Source organism: Engystomops pustulosus, chromosome 4 (genome assembly GCF_040894005.1).
Source record: "Engystomops pustulosus chromosome 4, aEngPut4.maternal, whole genome shotgun sequence".
Taxonomy (NCBI): domain Eukaryota; kingdom Metazoa; phylum Chordata; class Amphibia; order Anura; family Leptodactylidae; genus Engystomops; species Engystomops pustulosus.
In genome coordinates, this window is record NC_092414.1 from 78,843,880 (window position 1) to 78,869,449 (window position 25,570).

Here is a 25,570-nt window from a genome sequence, read left to right on the forward strand (position 1 = left end):
GAGGAGTTAGTGGAAGTTGTGTTTGTACTATTGCTAATTCGCAATATTGAAATGCTCCAATATCTAATCTTAAAGGGATTTCATGAAAACACACCCATTCTTAGCACAACCCATTTATGTGCAAATAGGAACCATATGAACACTAAAACTAAGGGGCTGTGTTGTTTTTTGGAGTGCTATGTATGATCCCTTCAGTGTTCTTTCAGACACAGAAGCTTATCTTAACATTTAGCATAGTTATGAACATGTGTTCCTGAGCAGCCATTGGATTACAGCAGGGTCTCTGTTCTGCACATCTGTCAATGTCTGGGTCGTAGGACCACACATTGATAGACGTGCTCTGACCGTAAGATATCAATGAATTATTGTAGATAAAAAACCTGTTGATTGGACATTTAGCAGTGTATACTTAGCTGAAGGTGCTCATGGTTTAATCAGCGAGTATTTGTCTCTGGTGTCTTTTTATATACACCAATTTCTACTCAATATTTTCCATAGCCATTGGTATGACACAGCTTGTACCTCCTTAAGTTTCCTTGGAGAAGTGTTTCAAAACAGCAGTTCATGTTTGCCAAGATTTCTTTTCTTCCAGTCATCATAAACCTAGCAATTACATGTACAAAGTTAGAATGAGGAGGTAATAATATTGTAATAAATGTATTATAAGTGAAATGCATAGTGTTTGGGCTATTGTGTAGGTGAGTACTTACAGCCAATTTTTAATGTTGAGATGGAAAAGAATGAGTAAGTGATTGAAAGCGTGTAGCAATGTCAGAAGTGATTGGAACAATGCTGGATTGTAATGCATCCTGGCAGGTTATTGCAGGTTCTAGGGTGACTGTACGGGAATAGGGAGTACTGGGTGCTATCATTTCTGGATAATGAAACAAAGCATGTGTGAGGTATTCAATGTGGAAACCCATTATCCAGAGACTTTTGTATGAGTATAGAGAAGAAAAAGTAAATAGCTGTTTGATAATGACAAGCAGTACATGGCTACGTTATTATATCTCCAAGTCACTGAGGAGCTCTGCTGCATAATATAACAAGGCAGGAACATACAGGAATAATGGGAGCAATTGCAGGGTCTTATTATAATGACAGTGTTCCAAATAATTGCATATCCTTCTCTAGGAAGGATCTCCTACAAACATCTCCTGTGTATCATACAAATTTACTACTGTATATACTTGATCAAAAACCAAAAAATGTGTTGAAAAACCCTAACTTGGCTTATACTCTGTAACCACTCTGTAGTCAACTTTCCGATGCCCCAGCAGGTCCTCTTCTGTCCTCAGCTGCGGCTCGTCTTGTGGGTCCCTGCGTGCAGTGACCCGAAGATGAAGCCTGAGCGGAAGACAGAAGAGGACAGAGTTTTTTTTAAGCTGAGCATAGTGGGTAGGCACTGGGTATATACTGGGGGGCAGCCAATGGCTATATACTGGCAAACAAGCACTGGCTATATACTGGGGGCAGGCACTGGCTATATACTAGGGAGCAGGGGGCGTCTGGCTATATACTGAGGGATATGGGCTTCTGGCTATATACTGGGGGCAGGGGACTACTGGCTATATAGAAGGGGGCATGTGTTTGCTGGCTTTATACTTGGGAGGCTGTGACCAATGAATTTTCCACCCTAGGCTTATACTTGAGTCAATAGATTTTCCCATTTTTTCATGTTAAAATTAGGTGCCTCGGCTCCACACGCCTACACGGTGGCCTCAATTTGCAGTCTCTGTAAGGAGAACTCTTACTTCCCGACCCTAGTCACAAGCCTCTCACTCAGCCAAACCAGTTCCCTACGCTGTACTGAAGAGACCCAACCAGGTGTGCTGTCTACAGTTGGGAGTCTGTCCTTCTGGAATAGATATACTGGTTTGGTTTTAATCCCACATCATGTCATAAGGCTTCTTGTAGTTCATGCTTGATGTCAAGGGAGATATCTTACAAGGTAGCTAAAAGAGGTTGGGTTTTCCTTATGCATAAAACTTTGCATATTTGCCCTTCGGAGAAGTCACACAAAATGAAAACCATGTAAACCATTTCTCTTATTTAGGATAACTTCGGATGCACCACTAAATTGTTGCATTTAGTTATCAACTGAAATGTAACTATACACTTGGTAGCTGTGTCAACTGTTTCACCAGTTACTTTTCATTTATGTTTGTTCCAGTAGCATAGAGACAATGATGTATCTGATAAGAATGTGTACATTGCCTGATATTTGCTTTTACTAAATGAAGGCTGACTTATCTGTAGATTTCTGCACTGTATGGGTATTTAATCATACTTTTTGTAATCCAGATGAATTATGTAATCATACAAATCTACCATAAGTCTATTGAATATATATGCGTATTATTTTGAGTGGAAAGTGTAGACTTTAGATGTGTGCAGAAGGATTACTCCCTTTGCAATAAAGCTTTCAGATAACAAAGCAATGCAGTCAAAGAGATTACAAGTTTCCTATGGCTCTCATGTTAGCCTCTTAGTAAGTAAGTACAGTAATTTAGCTGTCATGAATCTTAAGTAAAGGATGAACTACTCCCCCAATATGTCCACTAGTAACCTTGCATGTTATGTATCTACTGATGACTTCACAATATCAAAGTCCCCAGGTCAACCAGACACAAATCTATATAAATTACATTTACCAATAATTTAGATATGTAAAGTTGCAATTAGATGCAATTGCAAATATACAATTTAAATACATTTAACCTGTTGAAATAAAAGAGAAAAAAAAACAGAAAATTATCCAAATGCATTAAAGTGGTTTGCTCTTGAATGAAAGTTCTCAAATGTTGATCCCCTAGATATGTTTTCACAATAAAGATCATTTTTGACCCTTTACTTTGCAATTTTACTCAGTTTGTTAACTCAGCAATGGTCATTGTAAAATTCCAGAGTGCTCTTTGAGCAGACAAAAAGACCCTTCATAATTTTTCTGTGCTGTGAGATGCTGTGTGATGACAATGTGCTTAGATTATCAGAGTAGATGGTTAAGCTACACTTTCATTTAGCTTCTAAACAGTCTACTAGTATCTGAGACATAGAAAAAGAGAGATGAGACAATGATGAAAATTGAGCTCTGCTGCCTCATCTAATCAATAAGTCAGCGCTGCTATGTAACCCCTTCCATGGGATACAAAGCTTATCTTATTTGTAGAGCAGCTGCTGCTGTGTCCTCTCTATGCTGCTAGAAGCATGGCTGAACCAGGAAGTGCCTGTGTCTGAGGTGTGCTGTCTGCCTCCTACTCCTTCCCTTTTTCATGTAATGCAAGATATGCTAGATGGAATTGTATGACAATAGTTAGAAGATTTATGGTCAGATCCAGGGATAACCAAAATTGCAAACACCGGGGCTGATTATATAGACAGGTTATATATTTAAAATTATTGTATTTTTGTTAATAACAGTGAATTAGAGAATGTGTTTTCCTGAGTATATTTAAGAATCTTGTCCTTTGTGGGAATACCCCTTTAAGGTAAAATCTTAGTTACCCGTTACTAGGGGTTCTAGGGTAGGGGAATCTGTTTCTGATAATTAAACTGGTATGTAAAACTGTTTTAGAATACTATATTATGGCATTCAAATACAAAGAGCAGCAAAAGAGCTAAACACCATTACCATAAAAGGTGTGACATCATTCCAGTGGTTAAACACCAAAAAAAATATCACCGGCCGTTAAGACTTACAGGATTCCATTATTTGCAGATCTTTCTTTCTATTCTGTCTGATACATTTTCTGGGCTCCTTTTATTACAGAATCTTTGCTGTTTTTATAGCATGTTCATGTTGGATTTAAAATGTGCATTTCACCTCTTAAAAGTTTAAGGGCAAATGTCAACTGAGGTTACAGCCTGGCACATTGCTGTCAGGTTGTTCTTTTCTTCCCCTCCTTGAAGGAACAGAAATGTAATTCTACTGTTGGAAAAGGTTTTTTGCATATTCGCCTACAAATAGAGCTATGGACATGAAATGACAGAAATAGATACTTGTTAGGGCACAATGTCTCCTATGATCTACCACCTTAGAATATCATAACAATGGACACACATTATTTCTCTACATGAGAAATTCTGTCTATAATTAAGTTTTCCATATAAAGCTTGGAATGTAAAAGCAAAGAGGTTATCTGTCTACTAGTAAATTCAGATTATCCAAAGATGGTCATTGCCACCCAAGTGTTTTGACAGTATTTGAGAGTACATAATGGTACGGGACCCATTCATTTCTGTAGTCCTGCACTGAGAGACAAGAATGTTTCCCTGTTAGGCTCCATGAACATGTCAGTGTGCTCACTTGAGCCATAACAACAGGTGAAGCACATGGCCCGATGAAGAAGGGAGGGGGGTAAGTGTTTGTTAATATTGTAACTGGACTTGAAGCACTGGGGGCATCTACTCAAGCTGTTGTGTTCTTCTATCTCTTAATTCCAGCTACTCTCCAGCCCCTTATCTGCTACAACATCTAATCAGATGTCTTCTGAGGGAATGGCTTGTGCTGCAAGATTTCACACAGTATTAGTCCAAGTCCAGGTACCATCCTGGAATATAAATGCATTTTCCACTGTTCTGTTTGCAGCTTTGCAAAGTTTAAACTATTGACTCTCTTTGATAGTAAAGATTTTTTAACTCCTAAAGTACCTTTTACAAACAAGTTTAGTTTATACTGCAGAAACTAAGGGACAAGTAGAAGGAGATATATATTTGTTGACATATGCTATATCCCCCTCCCCCTTCTGACCACACCTCTTGTATTGCATTGTAGTTTGTGGTTTACAATATTGAGTACAAGTGAGCAGTATCTTTATTACCAACTTTTTTAAAAATAGATTTGGGCAATTATCAAAGAAACCTGAGAAGTTTGTGAAACTAGCATCTAGATTTCCTTTTGGGTCTTGCATGACTGTATTAGTCTGTTCACACAATCTATTGTGATAGAAACTAAATCCAAGTGTCTAGTGTACCATGAACTGAAAGTTTCTTTCAACACACACTGCAGTAGTGGCTTGGCTCTTCTCCAAGCTCATAAACTTGGTATGCGATCAAAAGGTTGTGACATAGCTCCAGAAGATTAATAATTCTCGCTTTAGAAGAAACAAACAAAGCCACAAGACAAATGAATATGCTTCTATTTTGTAGTGTGTGACCTGAGGTGGCATAAACAAGTCATTCCAAACCTGACTTAGCTCCTATTACTTTACATAAATCTACATTTGCATTTCATTTTGCAATTCCTTCATTTTCCTAATTAGACCTTAATTAAATCTTTTAATGTGCGAAAGCTGATGATGTGCTCATTCCTCTTAGAATGCTGTGGGATACTCTTTCTCCTGATTGATTTTATTAAAAAGAACGTAGAATCATAACTAATGAAACAATTCTGGAGCCGCAGAACTGTTGCCATAGAGATTATTTGTGCAGACTGGACAAAAGTCTTTGCTACAGTAGAAGAAAATTTTCAAACTGGGGGTTAATATTATCTATAGACATCCAACGGCGTCATATCTGCTTCATGCACATAAGACAATAAAAGCTAAAAATAGAAAAACATTTCCATTTGGGAGAGTTTCTGCGCGTTTTCCTACTCCCCTGATTTACTGTTTCTTATAAACAGGTTGCTTCTGCCAGTGATTAACAACTTGAATTCACTGTTCTGAACGGTGCGATTTTCTGCTATTAATATTAGATCTGGACTTTTTCTTTCCTCCCTGCGTAATTCCTCCTCCTCCTCTGTGCATTCCTTAAATTTTTAATTGAGCTTTATTAAAAATGTGTAATCTCTCAGCGTAGGAGGCAAAAAATGGTAAATAATGAAAGGAGCGCTACATCCACAGTGTAATGTTTAAATATTTGATAGAGGATTTTTTTTTTCCTTTTTTTTTTTAATATGATTTGGGCTTTGAACACTAGAAGTAAATATAGGTAGGTTTCATGACACAGTATGGTGTACAATACTTCATAGACACCATGTAATCTGTCTTTACCGTCAACTGATTTGCTATCAACTGTGTTTCTGTGTGTCTTCAAGGATATATTGCAGCTCAGACAGAATCAAGTCAAAATGTTCAGGCGAAAGACAAAAGAGAATTTCTCACCTCCAAAATGGATTAGATCAGCTGTTTCAATTATTCTGGAGAGAAAGACAGTGACCAACTGACTAGCACATCCTCGGAAAAAAATGATATCCAGTCCTGTGAGGATGCCATATGCTCTGTGCTTTGAGGCAAGCTGCCTACAGTACAGCGCAATTACAAACAGACTGGAGGCTACACTAAAATTTGATGAAAAAATGCCAGCAGAGAACAATGTTTCAGGGTTTTCTTAATTACTAATGGAGACAAACAGCTAAATTTTAGTTATTTATCACGACTTAAGTTGGTTAAAATGCAAATTCCTGCATCCTTTCTCCTGCAAAGGGACATATGCATAGTTACAAAACAATTACATTTTGTTATGCCTGGGATTATTCCCGCTGGCCTATCAGTCGTTAAGAATCTTAAATTTCTTTGCCATAGCTTTAAATAATACATCTATTAGCGGTGCGCCATCATATCCTGCTGCTTAAGATGTATCTGATAAATTGAACATTTACTCCAGTCTAGACATAATATTGCCTTCCAGGCACTTGCAATATTGACAATTATGTTGTCATTTTGAAAATTACACCTATCTAAAATATCTACATGGAGGGGCATTGCATATACTCTCTGGCGGATGCAGGCTGGATAATAAGGCTGTGTCTGCAGGCAATAAAAAAATGAAAATTTGTCAGCATTTTTTTATCCTCATGGCACTCCATATAATATTTAACCAACAGTAGTGTTTATAGAGATATTAACAATACCAAAGAGAAAAAACGAACAGGGAAAAATATACTTTAATTAAAAATATTTAAGGAAATTGGCTCAAGACAAGCAATTTTTAAATGACGAAGGCAAACTTATCATTCAGTTTTGACTCATCCCAGATATCTAAAGTCTAGGAAAACCCTTGTTTAGGCTTCCATGTGCTGAAACTTCATTAGAAGTTTAGAAACCACCCTCTTTAAACACCAGCACTGATCCCAGGTAGTACTGGTTGGGGTCCTGGTTTGGTAACAGTTTTTTTTTTTTAATCATACGGGTCTGCGCCTCAATACGAATAACAATAGTAATACCCAAATACCAACTACAATATAAATACCAATATAAGTACATAGGATCAAAGGTTATCATCCATGAACTGTAAATCCAGTTCCTCCTCACTACTACTATGTCACCTGTAATGGAAAATGTGACATGAAACGATAACCTTTCAAATACACATGACCATCCCTACACTAAATGGATGTCACCAGTCTGTAGGGTGCCCTTGTATGGATAAGGCATTTATTCAAGGTTTGTTGTAATGGAAGTAGTTGTGTTATCATTAGACTGGCTCCTTACAACAGTTATATATCTGTCTTTTACACAGTTGATGTTTTACCTCCCATAACTCTCAGCGATGATCCATGTAAAAGAGTGTGGGCGGGGACTCTCTAAGCAGACACTTCATGATTCCTCTGTGCTCTGAGAAGTTGTGAGCTGACAATGTGGTTAGATTATTGGGGTACAGGTTTATATACATTTATAAACAGGTTTATATGCATTTAGCCTATAAACATTTACTGGTATCTGAAACACAGAAAGAGAAATGAGACATCAGAGATGGGAGATGATGAGATCCATGAGATAGATATAAAACACAATGACAAAATTCAGCTCTGCTATGTCTCTGCTACATCTGAGCTATGAAACACACAGTCAGCTCTTCTAAAACTCATTCCCTTGCTATAAAGATCTTATCTTGCCTGTAGCTGGTAGATTTAGTCTCCTCACACTGCTACTTGCAGGCAGGACATGTGTGTGTGAGCTCATTTTGGAATGCTGGGGGAAGGGCTGGAGACTGCAGCAAGCAGAAAGGAGAAGACTTTCATGAGAAGAAAATTTACAGTCGGATCCCGGGGCAACCAAAATTGTGAACATCAGGACTGATGTAGACAGAAAAAAACATACATACAAAGGAAAAAAAAAATATAAATGGCCACCTCTGTGTCCCTTAACCAGGTTGGCTTCTGGACATACACATGAAAACTATCCCAATGATTGACTAGTTTTCAACCTTTTTCCTCAGTAGGGAATCTTGGCTGCACTGCAGGTAACAATAGACGTTTAAAGTGCATGCACCCTGGAGTTAAAGAAAAAACATGAGTAGAACATCCATTAAAAGGGTTGTCCACTTTCAGCAAATAATTGATATAGCTTGTGTAAAGAAAAGTTATACAATTTTCGAGTATACATTCTGTATCAATTCCTCATGGTTTTCTAGATCTCTGCTTGCTGTCCTGCTATAGAAAGCTTCTATATTTGCTTCCAGTGGATAGAAATCTGTCCATGTTGATGTGATGGACACACAGGTGCAGGAGCCGTTATTATCACAGAGAGTAATCAGAGCCGTGTGATAATAACAACTCCTGCACCTGCATGTCCTGCACATGACCATGGAGCCCATTGATTGTTCCCATTTAAACCCATAGATGCAGTCTTCCGCACTGACCTCAGCATCTAAGAAATTGTAAACACCCTCTTCATCGAATGCCATGCAGGAATTTACCACCATGGCATCCAAAGGCCTCTGGCAGGACCTTACATACTAATATACCTAAAATACTATTATACTTAATATACTGACAGCCACAATACATTGCAATACCATCTTACTCTACTCCCCTCAAAAAAAAGTAAGAAAATGTTTAAAGACAAAAAAAACTTTAAAGAAAAAATGAAACAACAAATCGCCCTACATTCATTTGAACCAAACTCATTCTAAATATTCTATTATAATAGAGATTAAAATAACTACTACATATTCCACATATTTGGTATCACTGATCGATAATGAAAACCTATAGTATAACCCACATGGTGAGGGAGTGTAGATATTTGGTAAAATCAATTATTGTCAGTGGGTCTTGAATATGGTGTAATAAAGCTGTAAGCGGTGCATAGAAAATATAACCCAAATTTATTGCGTCCCTAAAGGTATCCTAAAGTCAGGATGACTTCCCCCGAACCATATGTTAAGCGCCTTACAAAGAAGGGGAACTCATCAACTATATAATAAAAACTTTAAAAAATATTTTTTATTTCATCAAATTTAAAAACAGAAAAACACTTTCAAATAGTCTTACACTGGTTTAAAAATGTATCCCAAGTATAGAAGGAGCAAGACAACCAACAACAACAGTCCGGTATTGCACTTTACAAGTATTAGTAATAGTCTTGTATCCCTGATCTTAATTCATAATGACACCTCTATCATGTTTGTCCACTATTAGGTCCTGACTCCTTATCTTAGTTGAGTATCAACATGGTTATTACCTTACTGCTGCAACTGCCGTCTGCCCCTCGCCCCGACGCGGGTTTTGCCTATTGCTTTCTCAGGAGGCGTTGCATAGAAAATGTCTACCAACTTGTAATGTCAGTAGTAATTAGGCCTAGTGTGAGAATTGCGGAATATACAGTGGTGATTGTAGCAAATATATATAGAGTGATGAAAAAAAAATCTTAAAAATGATGTTTAAATTGCCCTATTTTCATTGCTCACAACTAGTCTGAAAATGTGGATGCTTTATACAGTATTGATTCAGTTCCAGACTTGGCTTACTATGAACATGTAGTGTATTAGAAGTTGTGCCAAAGTTTCATCAAGTGTTTATCTGCAGGGACATTCAGTCTGATCATAGGTAAACCAGTATATATGGCCACAGTGATAGTGATGCAGTCAATTTTATTGTCTAATTCCTCATTGACATTTCATCTCACGCTCCTGTAATCCTTAAATGATGGTAACCCAATAGATTGACAGCTTTTCCTTAGCACCCTACTCAGCCCTTGTTTGTTTGTAGTCTCCATTGAACAAATGATAAGATTACTTCCAGATGTATACATGTTCCAATGTTCTATGTTAATTGGACTCCTAGGACAAAATGTATAAACCAAACATTTCCTGAATTTAAATACATGTTAATTTAGGATTTCTTTGTCTTTCCAGAATTAGTTTTATACAACTCATCTGTAATGGTTTCAAATAGCAAATCCGTACAACTAAGCTGCAAGGACAAGGAGGTTACTGTCTTAAGCGAAAAAGGGGAATTATAAAGTTTTGTTATCTTTCATCTTTATATTATCTCATGATGAATGTTTCTACAAGAATTTCATAATTTTTGAAAAAAATTCTATCATGGCTTTAGTAACCTATTATAATACATGTTTAATGCATGAGGCGTTGATAACACTGCAGCTCCATACAAAATATATTGAAATAATAATTTTAATTGATAAATATTTTATAATATTTAATAACATACTGTATATACATGAGTATAAGCCGACCTGAATATTAACTGCGGTATCTAAATTTACCACAAAAAAGCTGGGAAAACCTATTGACTTGATTATAAGCCTAGGGTAGGAAATTCATTGGTCACAGCCTCCTCTCAGTATATGGCTGGCCAGTCCCCTTCCCCCTCAGTAAACAGCCAGCCCATTGTATATAGCCAGCCAGCCAGCCTAAAGTATATTAGCCAGCCAGACCATAGTAGGGGCTCGCTGGCCTCATTGTAAAGGTGACTATCAACTTTTGTAGACTTGAGTATAAGCGAAGTTTGTTTTTTTCCGCAATTTTTTTTTGTGCTGAAAAACATGGCTTACACTCCAATTTATATGGTAATCATTTTATACAATTCATATAATGGTTCTAGCTCACATATGAAAACCTGGAGGAGAGAGGCCACTCTTTTACATATATTGCCTATGGGCCTTTACTACCTTGTGGATAATCACTCAATGTTCATCAAGCGATTCTGCAGTACAGCTACTTACTTTTGTACAGTGTGAAGACCCTCTGTGCTTGGTTAAGTTTATGAGCTATGCTTAATGGGATGAGCTGCAGCAGTAGAGATAAAACTCATCCTGCTCCCTACCTTCCCTTCTACCTGACTTTGTCAGTGAGGATGGACTGTGAAAAGAAAAGGCTGAAGCTATCAAACAAGGCAAATAAACAGGTACATCTACTTTTAGATACATGTCTAATGGAACAGATTTATTGAAAAGTGGCCAACCCCTATATGGCCATTGCCACATGACTGTGCTCAGTCAATGAAAACAGACCATGCGCAGTCTGGTATTCATGAACTCATCTGGTGCCCATAGTGTAGGATAATTTCTTTATTTTGCTGCCTCTGTTGATATTAGCCACAGGTTTTTGCATCCCAGATCCCACTTTTTTAAGCTTCCTTCCACATCAGAACGGAATATTGGCTGTCAAAATACAAATTACCTGTTTTAATGAAGGCACCAGAAGCAAAAGTTTAAGGAGTAGAGTAAAAATAAGATAATACAAATGAAGGACTCTTGTTTCTCTTATAGACACCAATGACACCAATACCTACAGCATTTAAAAAAGTTTTGGCTACATAAAAACGTAATTAAAGGTCACTTAACTGAAACATACTTTATGTACTACTTTAATAAACACTTGATATTTAATAAACACCTTTATAAATGTTTTGCACAACATTGTTTGGCACAAATTACGCCAGAATTCCTCCTTATCTGTGTGAAGATTTCCAACTCTTTTTACACAAACTTTTCCAGAATAAATATATATTGAAAGAATATGATAGGATAGTGCAGGTGGCCACATGGGGCAGCAGTAGTTATGAGAAAGTCAATGACATAACTGTGCCCAACTGTGCAGTAAGATTGTGTTTGCCTCCACAGAGATAATTTAATAATTACAATTAAGGTGGAGGAATTATGTACTTTAATTTTGGACTATATAACTTTGTTTAAATTTATTAATAACAATATATAATGTACATCATAAAATTTGCTAAGTATTAAATTTAATGCAGCTTATGGGCACTGCTGTGAACTGGTACTCTGGCAGTTTAGTCTAGCAGTTTCTTGCAGCTAAAGCAATATGTTCCTATTGTGCCTATGGTCCTCCACAAAGTTGTCTGCCCACTGTCTATCTTTGCTCATTATGAGACATGCTCTGCAGATTTTCTGCTTGACTTTCACATGTATTATTTTTACTTATTTTTGAAACACTGCGAGAGCTCCACAGGGTTATTTACTTTGTATTCGGTAAAGAAAAAAAATATATATATTAGCTCACACATTTTGATTGATTATTTTCAAGATGTTTCTTTTTTACTGTTAAAACACTTATAATGCCTGTAGTTGTAGCATAGTATACTGTTGCCTTATTGATGTTTTGCTGGATGATGTATTTATAGTGGATGGAAAAAAATCATCAGGACCAGACATAAATATATTGGGCACATTTACTAAATCTTGGCCTAAATGCTGGTAACACACAGTTACAGTTGTGCAAGTTCTTTTCCATGAGGAAGGTGACCATACACGTAGGGTGCCTCCCACCTCTTGTCAGGTCTCGTTCATTCACTGCCCTGACAATGGGCCTAACCTTTTAGTACAAGCATCTGCTGTGTGCACTGTTAGACTGGTACTTCAGTTTTACACTCTTGGGTTTATTTCTGACTTTTGTTATCTGAACCTGATACTATTGAATCTCGGTTCATGAGATATGCTTTCTATATTTATTTTGCACTTTACTGCATGTACTGCTTTTATTCAGCCCGGGAGTTGGGATCTAACTCATTAGTGCCAGCCAGACACCTAGTGACCAGGCATATTATTAGATGTGTATACTTGGGCCTCTTCATCCAGTGCAGACTTGAGATGGTAGTAAGACATGTGTGTACTTTTTAAATGTTTTTATATTTCTGTTATGTATGTTTTGCCTTTTGTAATGATAAATAAAGCATTTTGCATTGTCACTTCAGTGTTGCCACGTCATGACACACTACTTGTATTTTGCTTTGTATTTTAGCTTTTCTATTTTGGCTATTGTATTACATTTAGAGCTGTGCAGTTCCCCCCTTTGGCTGTTATTGTGTTTTGCTTTATTGCAGTTTGAGGAAGGTCCTGCCCGAGACCAAAAAATTCCAATTGCATGTTATGTTATACAATTTTCCATCAATTAAACTGCACGTCAAATTGAAAGCTAAAGATGTGGCAAATATTGTCTCACATGTGATGGAATCAAACCTTTCTTCTGCATCTATCACCACCCAAAGCAGTAGCATGTATTATTATTAGCCATGAGTGTACATCTCTCCCCACAAAATGCCTACGATAAAATGACAATACTGGTTAAGGTGTTTTAACCTTTTAAATGCCAAGATGTTTTTGCTGTCATGGATGCTGGTGCTGTCAGGTAGTGAAGCCAAAGCAGCAAGCTTAAAGTGTCATCTGGAGTCTAGGTAACTCTTCTGCTGAGAGTATGGAACAAACAGCGTTCTTCTTACCTGCCTTGGTAAAGGCAGTTAGTTTGGCAGTGGATCTCTCAACCGCACTCAATTTGTTGTAGACTTGAATCCAGACAGCAGGAAACATTAGAACCGTGTCCCACAGTTGCCCTGTCAGCAGAAGACAGCTGGACCAAGGTCCATTCCAGTGACTACAGGGGTGATAGGGGATTCATCTCTGGTGTGTGTGTTCCTTAACAACCTGGCCATATTCTTAAAGCAGCTACCAATTTCACCCTGCTGCTGCTACTGTGCACAAAATAGTGTATTTCTCTAGAAGGGATACACCACCCGAGTTGTGTTCAGTTTTTTAAACTTAATTTTAACATGTCAAGCTCATAGGTTTGGCCATGGAATAAAATACCATGCTTTAAATCAGTGGCGTAACTCGGAATGAGTGGGCCCCATAGCAAACTCTTGCTATATATATATATATATATATATATATATATATATATACAGGCGGTCCCCTACTTAAGAACACTCGACTTACATACGACCCCTAGTTACAAACGGACCTCTGGATATTGGTAATTTATTGTGCTTTAGTCCTAGGCTACAATAATCAGCTATAACAGTTATCAAATGTGTCTGTAATGAAGCTTTAGTGTTAATATTGATTCTTATGACAACCCAACATTTTTAAAATCCAATTGTCACAGAGACCAAAAAAGTTCTGGCTGGAATTACAATGATAAAATATACAGTTCCGACTTACATACAAACTCAACTTAAGAACAAACCTACAGACCCTATCTTGTATGTAACCCGGGGACTGCCTGTATATATATATATATATATATATATATATATATATATATATATGGGTGTTTGTATGTGTGTGTCAATGCTGCAGACTTCACCTGATTTGGTGGACTACATCCACGGTCTGGATGATTTATTTTAAACAAGGGTGTGTCGGGGAGTTTTTATTTTAATAAAATATATTTCCTAAATTTTTTTTTTTTTTTTAACACAAAACTCGCCTTACCCAATGCCAAAAAAAGTGCTGCTGCTGTATTTGGCTGGTTATATAAAATGAGGACCCTACACCCTTTTTGAAAAATAAATAATTAGTTGAAAATAAGAAGAAGTAGGACCTCCCTAATTTTCATAACCAAAACAGCAGCACCCTGACATTACTGGGATGTCAGTTTTTGGGCCAACACAGCCCAATAATACCATCTTTAAGCCACCCCAGTACCTAATCATCTATAAATGGTCAGCGTAATGATAAGGGGGTTAATGTTAGCCTTTTTTGTCTATTACACACTCAAGGAAATATATTTTATTGAAATAAAAACTTCTAGACACACCCTTGTCAAACATTTTAGTAAAAAATAATCCAGGCCATGGATGTAGTCCGCCAAATCGGTCTACAGCATTCACGGAACTGAAAGAGAAAAATAAAAGAAAAAGAAAGTTTAATATATATTTACATACACACACAGTTAGGGTACGTTCACACAGCCAGGCGGGCATAGGGCTGCGTGCTGGACAGGAGAAAGGGTGACTCCTCCCCTCTCCATAGAGGGTCGTGGAATGTACCGCCCCCATGCCGCCATTGCCATCTATGGCGAAATATGTGAATGTACCCATATATGTGCCCCATTATGTAAGAGGCAACAAAAGAATAAAGGTTAATAGCAGGAGGCTTAAACTGTTCTAACAGAGTAACCAGTGTGTTACCCAACAAAAGGTCTAAATGCTGGTAACACACACATATATACATATACACACACACATATATACATATACACACATATATACATACACACACATATATACATATACACACATATATACATACACACACATATATACATATACACACATATATACATACACACACACACACACACATATATATATATATATATATATATATATATATATATATATACACATATATGTATTCACACACCTTACCCTGAGAAGTTGAGATTGGCTTCTTAAAAATGGTGGTGGGAGCATACAGCTCCTCCAGGCTTCAAGCGTGCCGGGTCACGTCACTCACGTGACCAGAAGGTATCCATAAGACTGGAGGTGGGCGGACACGGAAGAGGTCGGTGGAGGTCGCAGACATGAACTTACATGCACCGCGAAGCAGAAGGTGAACTCCGGCGGACTTAAGCGGGGAAGCGACAGATGCAGGATATCGGGCGCACGATCTTACTGAATCGTGCCAGAGTACATTATCGTCGTAACAATGCACTTCAGGTGAACTCCTCGGACAGGTAAGTAAAAGTGTCCCAATATATAGCACTATCATATATTACAGCGCTTTAGAAATCATGGGTGGCATCTACAAATTAAATAAGATAATATAGAGTAATAACATCTTCAAATGGAAATATATGAATGTCAAATTTCATTTAGAGACTAGTGGAGAATAATGCCATGAATAAACATTGCATGAACACTCCTAAATGTTCTGTGTTTTCTTGGACTTTCCTTCTTCATTATGGAATATTTACACACATTTCTTACTTAGTACAACTAACTTCATAAAGCAGTAGAAATATGTAAGTATCTCTAACAGATGTAGCTAACTTCTATGGCAGGGCTGTTGTAGACCTCCCCCACACTTTAATGGGGTTAATGCAGTGGCCCGTGTCAGACTGCTTGAGAGGCCAGTGTCATCTGTGCGTAACCTCTGTGCAGTATGTGCCAGAAGCCTAAATTTATTAATTTTCTGTGAGCTGTAAAATAAGAAGAGAGGGCATTTTAGAGAGGAAAAATATCATCTATAGTTAGACAAGGGCAAACAATGATGGTCTGTGTAATCCACTTTGCCAGTATACATCACACGAAATTGTAGTATTAATAATTTTGTGAAAAATACTAATAGTAAAGTACATTGGCTTTGTAAAATATCTAATTACATATATACAGTACAGTACAAGAACACCATTTGTATTATTACATTAGCTGTGTATTACTTAGTTGGCCATGTTTCAAAGCTTTCCTATCATTTAATAAGGACAGTAAAAAGGAAAAGATATGTGAATACTTTGTTCTGTATATAGGCAATGCATTACAGTACAGGTAATGTGCTAAACTATAGGAAGATTTCTCCATTACTTGGACCCTCACCAGTAAAATTTTATCTGTAAGTTAACCTACCAGTAAATGTTTTACCCAAACTGAAAGGAAACCCCTTTCTTCTTTGTATAATGGATTCAAGATAGCTTACGATTCACTGTACATACATATATTTTAAATAAACTTAGCTTTGTGATAAACTGAAAATGCAAGACGTGCCTGTCATTGTGTGCATAGGGTAGCAGGGTGTACCTGCACATCAAAGTGGCCAAATTGGACCATGGAGTTTGGACATTAACATTGACACTGGGCTACGGAAACAGTAAACCATAGATATCCAGCCCCCCAATAGCCCTGTCTGTTTACCTCCACATATCCTAGGTGATATGGGATAACCTCAGCAACCATCTCTCCCTGCGCCAAATTGTGCAAACAAAATAAAACAAACAAATAACAAAAAATTGTCAACAATCTGGATCATGGCAGAGATTCCAAATAAGGCACAAAATATCTGATGTAAAGAATAGTCAAGAACAAGAGCCAAATATTGGAAACCAGAAACACAAAAGGACAGCAAATGAAACACAGATAATAGATCTAGCAAGAAAATCTAAGCAGCAAAGAGGGGAGCACACACAGGGTATTTATAGTAGGACGTCAGCTCCAGGCGAAAGGCATAGAGCACTGACAGTCTGAGCATGTTAAATATTGCTGGACCATGGCAAATCAAGGCTGCAATATCTTGGCAGAAAAGGAGGATGGTATGCTAAAAAAGGGGAAGCATACATTTCATACATTAAAATAGCTGATTTTGAATTTGAAATTTGGTGCAGGCAGCTAAAAGATAAGAAGAAGTTGATATTTTGTAATGACTTCAATACTTCTAGACAGAAACTTGAAAGAAAAAGAATTACTAAGTGAAATATCCTCTACACGTGCAAGGAGTTCATCTTCAGCCCCTTCTCCTTATTAAACTGCTGTTTACGGACATGAGACGCCTTTCAGATACTCTGCCCACTGTATTGGAAACAAGGAGCATAAATATGGGATAGGGTAGCTTTTTTCCCTTAATAAGCTAGATTGTAAAACTTACTACTTACAAATTTACTATTTATAAAAATGGTTTTAAAGGATATCTACTACCAGGATGAAAGATTGTTTACTCTTACTTCTTATATGAGGAACGACTCTTCTTTTAGCTTTTTATGCCCTTGTTTTTATTAAAATAATGAGCTTGTGGGGCTCTAGGCCTATCATTAACACCTATGGAGCATGGAGCCCCTCAGGCTTATTTGCATAATTTTTAAAGCCTTTTTTCCATAAAAAAGCATACAAAGCTTAAAGAGCAGATCCTGCCAGAGGGGACACAGATCAGCATGTAAGTGTGCTTAGTTTACAATCCATGATCCTGATGTTCCTTTAAAGCAGGGGTCAGGAACCTTTTTGGCTGAGAGAGCCATGAACTCCACATATTTTAAAAAGGTATTCCGTAAGAGCCGTACAATATGTACATGCCCCCAAGTAGATAGGTAGTCCCAGTGTCACGGGTGCCCCTGCAATCTACTTCTCTGATCGCAGGCACACCCATGCCCCTGTATGTGGTGGTGCCCCTTTCCGAGCTCACTCACCTCTCTACGTTCCAGCTCCTGTCCCAGCTGGCCAGCACTGATTGGCACAACCCACTTCCCGGGTTCCTATAAAGACCGGTGGCTCCCAGCATCCCCCCCCCCCCCCACACACACACACAGATCTTAGTGCTTCATGCCTATGAGGAAGCTTTCCAAAGTGTTTCCTTCCCAAATGTTGACCTCCCCTTGTGATCCCGGACCTGTTCCTGATTCTGCTCCTTTGCTGCCAGCCCTGACCTCTTACTCCGTCCCCAACCTCGCATCATTGCCGCCTGACTTGACCGTCTACTTGTTCCTGACCAAGAGACTGCCTAGTGATCCTGTACCTTGACCTTGGCTGTCAACATGGACAAGTCATGCCTGTGGAACGACCTGCTGGTACCACGCTGCAGCAAGACCATCCTGCTTTGCGGCTGGCTCTGGTGAAGACCGGGTGCCACTTAGATTCCGGTCCCAGGTGTCTGCTTACATCATCATCCGCTATGGTCCAGGGGGTTCACTACTCCACTCACTACTGGGTCGTACAAAGGATGCAGGCAGCGGTAAAATCGCTGCCTGTGTCCTGTGATCAGTCTAAGAGACACACAGAAGCCATCACTATTTATTAAAGATCTGCCTGAGAGCCAGATGCAGCCAACAAAAGAGCCATATCTGGCTCCCGAGCCATAGGTTCCCTACCCCTGCTTTAAAGCTTTAGTGATTCTTTAATAACAGCCAGTATGGGTAGGTGTTATTGGAACATTTAAAAAAAATTTGTGAAAATAAAAACAGCTCAGCACCTGTTCTAGTTAAAAACTGAACATTTATTGAGAACCTTAAAAGATGCATACACAAACAGGTCCATTTCAAGAGACTAATACATGCCTGAAATGTATCATATCATTAATAAATGCTCAACCAAGTGGTGATCTGCATTACTAATGTATTTAGCCTATGTTTACTTTAAATATGAAAGTAAATATTGCTGTATTAATACTTTAAAGTTGCTCACTGTGGGTATACTATACTATACTAAACTATTAAATTGATGCTTTGAATTCCCAAAGTTCTCCCCATGAAATTTACAACCTGATCCTTATTGTTTATGTCAATCAAGTTTTTCATTAAAAACAGAGCTCCAACCATTGTAAAAATATATTAAGAAATAACACAGCACAGAAATGTGGACCTAAAAATGACATGACCCAAATGAGGTGGTAACTCACATGAATCATACCTGGACAATATAAAATAAATGGATATGCAAATGATGTTATATCTCCATCAGGCATAGGCAAAATTTATTTTCCATTTTTCACAGCTGAACTTATTTTTTTTTCATTTCTCCTGAACAATATCTGAGATTGACATTTTATGCTTCACATTATACCTGGTCAGCTCTTTTACTAAAGTCATCTTCAGCCCCAGTTGTCTCCATTGGACTTGGTAATATTATAAAATAGGTTGAATAATGAGGAAGTCCTGAAGAAGCTCCCATTTCCTATACTTCTGCAAAAAGGATTTTAGAACAAAAAGCTGGTGACAGGAGTCTGAGTAATAAACTATGTTTTTAGCTGCCATTATTCTTTACTAGAATATCGGGTACTTTCATAAAACGATAGAGATGGTAAAATCCTTTTTGCTGAATAGCAGCAGGAAAAAGGATGTATCTTTGGACTTTGCTTTCTGATAGCATTTATAGGAAATCTAAAAGGGTGATATATGAAAGTAGTTGGATTACACTTAAATAACTGGAGACTTATGGAAAGTGACAAATGCATCTTTGTTCTTAGTGAGATACTTGAATTAATCCAAAACATTTCTTCTTTTTAAATCAATGAAGCTGAAGCATAGATCTGTTCTTAATTATTATAGATCTCAAATTATAAAGCATCATTCAACACTTTTATGTGCATAAATAGATAATATTTTGCATGTCCATTTTGTAGTACAAAACAGCATCAATGGCGCAAAAAACCAACGCAATAAGAGCCATTTAGGGTGCAAAGACACACCTCATAGTTGTGATAATCCCCCCCCTTTGTGTTCTAATTCTTAATGTAATGATTGTAAAACTACATTTATTTTTTAAAACTAATTGTGTCTCTTGTGATGAATCTTCTACAATTAAATTACTACACTATCTACTCGCATGGATGGAAATAAGTGTAAAGTTATTAAAATGTTCAAAATATTATGTACACCTGACATCGAAAAACAAGCCTGTGTTTCACTCACAGGTTCCTTTTTGCCCCTCATGCTGCATGTATTCTACTTTAGAGTTTTTATGGCTTTGTTTTACTAAAAATGATTCACAATCATGCAAATGAGTCTGAAGGGCTCTGGTCTCATCAGATTTATTCTAGGCTACATAATGGGGCACATTTACTTACCCGGCCCATTCGCGATCCAGCGGCGCATTCTCTGCACAGGATTCGGGTCCGGCCGGGATTCATTAAGGTAGTTCCTCCGCCGTCCACCAGGTGCTGCTGCGCTGAAAATCATCTCAACGCGCCGGAATACACCACCTCGGACCAGGTGAAGGTAAGCGCTTCCCGAGCGATTTTTCGGTTTTTAAATGCGGCGGTTTTTCCGAATACGCCGGGTTTTCTTTCGGCCACGCCCCCCGATTTCCGTCGCATGCATGCCGGCGCCGATGCGCCACAATCCGATCGCGTGCGCCAAATTCCCGGGGCAATTCAGGGGAAATCGCCGCAAATCGGAAATATTCGGGTAACACGTCGGGAAAACGCGAATCGGCCCTTAGTAAATGACCCCCAATATCTCACATTCCACCTCCTCCCACTGAGGTCCCATCAGAGATCAGATAACATTACCCGGCTCTCAACAATTCTCATGATCTTCTCTGCAGTGAACATGGGATGCTGTGAAAATGGTTCCACCTTCACTTGCATAGCCATACTGAGGAGCAGATGGCAATGCACGACAGAGATGACCACAAATGCCAGGAATTGCCCAGAGTCGTGGCACATCAGCAGCTCTCTGGATGGGGCGAGAGATGACGAAGCCCATAGTAGCTCCAATGACACCCACCAGAGCCCCTCAGTCCCATTTGCATGATTTTAAAACACATTTATCAGCAAAACAAAGCCCTAAAAATGCTAAAGAACAGTACATGCAGAACGAGACAGCATGAAAGAACATAAGTGATGCTGGTTTATTTTTAAGAATCCTACTGGTAGATCTCCTCTAATACAGTTTGGATTTCAATTTTTCCACTTTTACTGAACAGTGAAGCAAATCTTAGCATTATTCTGCTCATTCCTCCGTTTTATTTTGACACCCTTTCTTATTTGACATGGACAGTTGCTCATCTATAAAGTGTTTTGATACTAGTCAGTCACCTTAGAATAAAGCCTTTCCAAATTCCTATAAAGTTTTTATTGTGTATCTGCTCCAATATAATAACTTGTCTTTCAAATGTTATTGCCTTGCACAACAAAAAAGGGTGTGTGTGCAGGAAAGTAACCTCTGTTCGCTACAGTTAATAAGGAAGAATGTTCAATCAAAAAAGCAGCTGTTCAAGTGACATATATGTCAATTATCAGGCTGTCTCCGGCTCACTTATGACTGCTTCCAAAAATTCATTTTCAATTTCTTCCTGTCTACAGATGAAAGTCTTCAAATCAGCATTTTGTCTGAAGAAGTAGAGTGTCTAGCTTGTGTTCTAGCCTTAGAGTACTTGTTTAAAAAGTTTATTTCTTCAACAAAATGTTGCTGTTTTGAGTAAACGATTAACTCAAGTGTCTTGTTCTCCTGCATGTAGTACAAAATATCAGAAAGATCATGGATAACAAGCATCAGTTGTTGCCTTCATCTCTCTTAACATTGTAAGGTTTTCCTGTTTTGTTATATTTTCCTTGGCTAAAACAAGGAAATCCATCACAGTAGTGATTGTAGTTAATGTAATTATGTACTTAAAATCCTATTGATAATTGGGACAATTTTTATTAAAAGTTGTACACATGAATTCTTTGTTTTCCCAGTAGACTTTCTTATATATAAATGAGCTGTATACATCCAAGTAGGCTACCTAAAAACCTTTTATCAGTCATTAACAGGTTATTTGATTATATATGATCACTTTACTAAAAAAAAGAGCCAAGACCAAGTCCGGACCGAGATTGAATTTGGATTGAACATCGGCCAAGTTTACATCCTCACTCTTCATTCAGTATCTGGAAGCCAAACACTGGGCTTTTTACGATAACCAAATAGAAATATATGACCACATATGACCACTGATGAAGTCAATCTTCTTTAGAATAGGACTGGGCACACCATTCTTGAAATTAGTGGGGTCAGTTCAATGCGGTTCTTGATAATCATCCATTTATTATCTTCCCTGTGAATTAGGGGGTTAATGTGTTTCTCAGAATAAATCCTGTACTCAAGGAAATGTGTAGCATGGGTGGAATTGGGGAGGGTTTTTATTTTGTAATCAATAACAGGTTAATAGGTTTTTACCCTCCTGTATTCTGAAAGTGTACAGGCAGTCCCCAGGTTACATACAAGATGGGGTCTATAGGTTTGTTCTTAAGATGAATTTGTATGTAAGTTGTAACTGTATATTTTATAACTGTAAACCCAGCCAAATTTTTTTGGGTCTCTGTGACAATTGGATTTTTAAAATGTTGTGTTGTCATAAGAACAAGGATTAACAATAAAGCTTAACTGCAGACACATTTGATAAATCTTGCAGCTGTTTATTCTAGCCTAAGGTTAAAATACAGTAAATTACCAACATCCAGAGGTCCGTTTGTAAGTCGGGTGTTCTTAAGTAGGGGATCACCTGTACTAATTTATACAGTATTATGCTGCATACAACTGATGGGTAAGTCTTCACAGGAGTGTATTCTTATCTCCTGGCTTAAATATTGTCCTACAGGTATATTATGTTATATTGAAAATGATCCAATGGTCCAGCCAGGTTCCAAAGTGTATTCAAATTTTATTCGATAATGATATCAAAAGAAAACATCCACAGTGTAGATTCCATCCACCAACGCGTTTCTGACGGCTTAACCGTCCTTAATCATGGTCTTAAGGACCATCAGACCATGATTAAGGACGGTTAAGCCGTTGGAAACGCGTTGGTGGATGGAATCTACACTGTGGATGTTTTCTTTTGATATCATAATCGAATAAAATTTGAATACACTTTGGAACCTGGCTGGACCATTGGATCATTTTCAATTGCTACTTTACCTTTCCAAACGAGGTGGGTCCTGTGCCGGCTCCATACGTGAGACACAATGAGTTGGAGGTGTGCTGGAGTTTTATCCTGTTTTCTGATATTATGTTATATACTTATTTATCAGCCACCATACCACATTTGGTAATGTGAGACTTGTGATTATGTTCTCAGCTTGTAGAACATTATTAACACCAGGGATAGTTATTTGAATTCAGTGTTCAAACACCCTTTTCTGTGTAATACTGAATCTCCTAGAATATAGAAGTCTTCATCATAATTCCTTCACTTTTAATGGACAAAGGTTGGTAGTAGTCTGTAGACAGAAATTTTTGTGTCAGGTTTCCTTTTTATAAAGGTATTATGTTACAGAACAGTTGAATATTTTGTGTCCCACCAACTCCCTGTCACATTGTAGCCACTTGCAGTAGCTCCCCCTCATATTGTGCCCCCCAACAGCAGCTCCCCCTCATAATGTGCCCCCTGCAATAGGTCCTCTCCAATTTTCAGCTGTGATATTGGCAGCAGTGGACACACAGCATGGGGAGAGCACTTCTTCAAAGTGTAACAACCTTTGCAGCTTCCGCATGGTGGGGCTCTAGTAACGCCCCCAAAGATGCTCATCAGGCTCATTACCATAATGTTAAAGGATAATTTTTGAAGGAAGGAGGCCATGGATGGTTAATTTCTTTTAAATACATCTTTTTTTTTACAGAAAAATGCACCTTTTGAGTCATTAAGTCATTAAGCAACAAATACCTCCTTAAAGATAATATGAAACCAGCATTGTTATTTTCTTCCCATGAACACTATAATTTCAGTAAGAAGACATATATCGATACATTTACAGCTACATTGTGATTTCAGCATGTTTACGTATTTCTACACTGAAGACCACAATGTGTTTGACTGGTGTCTCGGATTTCATTTAATGCCTAAAGTTTCAATTATGTTTATTAATGTATCATATTAGCATGAATGTTTCTTTTTGATGAAATGGGAACAATTGCTTCTTTAAGGTAAAGGTCTGTGGATGTGTGATTAATCAGATTGAAATGACAGTGCAGACGACTTGTGCCATGCTTCGTTATCACAATGATTGATTTTAGTCTCTGCTGCCGGGTGAAAAAATATCAGCTAATAACTGCAGTACCAAAGCTCCAGATGTCATTGATAGCACAAATCATTCTTTCACATTCCATATTATTTGCCTCATTTGCAAGGATGCGGACATAGAAAATGATCTGTTGGATTGTGAAATTATAGCATGAATACGACACCCATATTTAGCCACCGAACACATTTCACCACTCAGGAGCTGAAAATTACTGTTCAAGGACTTAGATTTCTCTTTTTATAGAGCACTTCATTATAAATGGACTTTTGTGCATTTCTCCCCACTGTTTATAAATTTTAATAAAGGGTTTAATCCATCTTTTGGGTTTAGTAGTGCACATTTTAAATTACATTCTTTACAAATGACTTGATGCACACCAGGCTTAATCCTGTACATTCAGATTCATTTAGATGAATGGCTTGGTTTATAGTTTAGGGTAGGTATTATGGATAAAATATTTTAGAAAAGAATTTTATCAGCTGAAATTTTTTGAATTACAATGTGGATATATTGTGCTATGTTCGTTACCATCTTCAATCAAAACAGAATATGTCAAATTTGGCCTCTCCAAAAAGGTTCACAGAATATATATATATTTTTCTCATGTCTGATGTTGACTTTTGGACTGTGATAATATGCTTGTTTGCAGAAAATAGTAATCTGTCACAAATAGATTCTGCTTCTCATGTTTGAGCTTGTTTTATTAATTTAGATGAGGAGGTATAGGGTCTCCCCAGAATACTTCCTCACACTTTAAGTATCTGGAAAATTAAGTTTTCTTTATCCAATTTTCTAAGCGACCTTCAGTCTGGCTAGGTGAAGGGGTAGGTTTTTTAAAATTGGTTCAAACTGGTTAAAAATCAATTTAAAGTGAACCTGACATAAAGAACAGGCACAATAAACCTTACTCACCCTCCCACTGTGCCTTTGTTGAATAGTGCAGGGACCGAGCTTTCGTCTGACTCCTCCCACCAGTAAAATTGTTCCCAAAACTTTAGCTCCCTTTGTCTATGTTGGACTTACCACCACTACCAAATGGCTCTTCTAACCACAGGGTGCGTGAAATGGTGAGAAGATCTGCACTTTCTGCTAAATTTATCATGCAGGTTAACGCATGACAGCATACTGGTAAGGAAAGGGAGAGGACTTCTTGTCTGCTC

At 37.8% G+C, this 25,570-nt stretch overlaps 1 protein-coding gene across 3 annotated transcripts in view; it reads left to right on the top strand.

Annotated features, from left to right (window-relative positions):
- LOC140126705 (dynein axonemal heavy chain 3-like) overlaps nucleotides 1-25,570 on the top strand; it is an 883,215-nt gene that overhangs the window by 47,781 nt on the left and 809,864 nt on the right. The gene's annotated exons all lie outside the window — the stretch shown is intronic.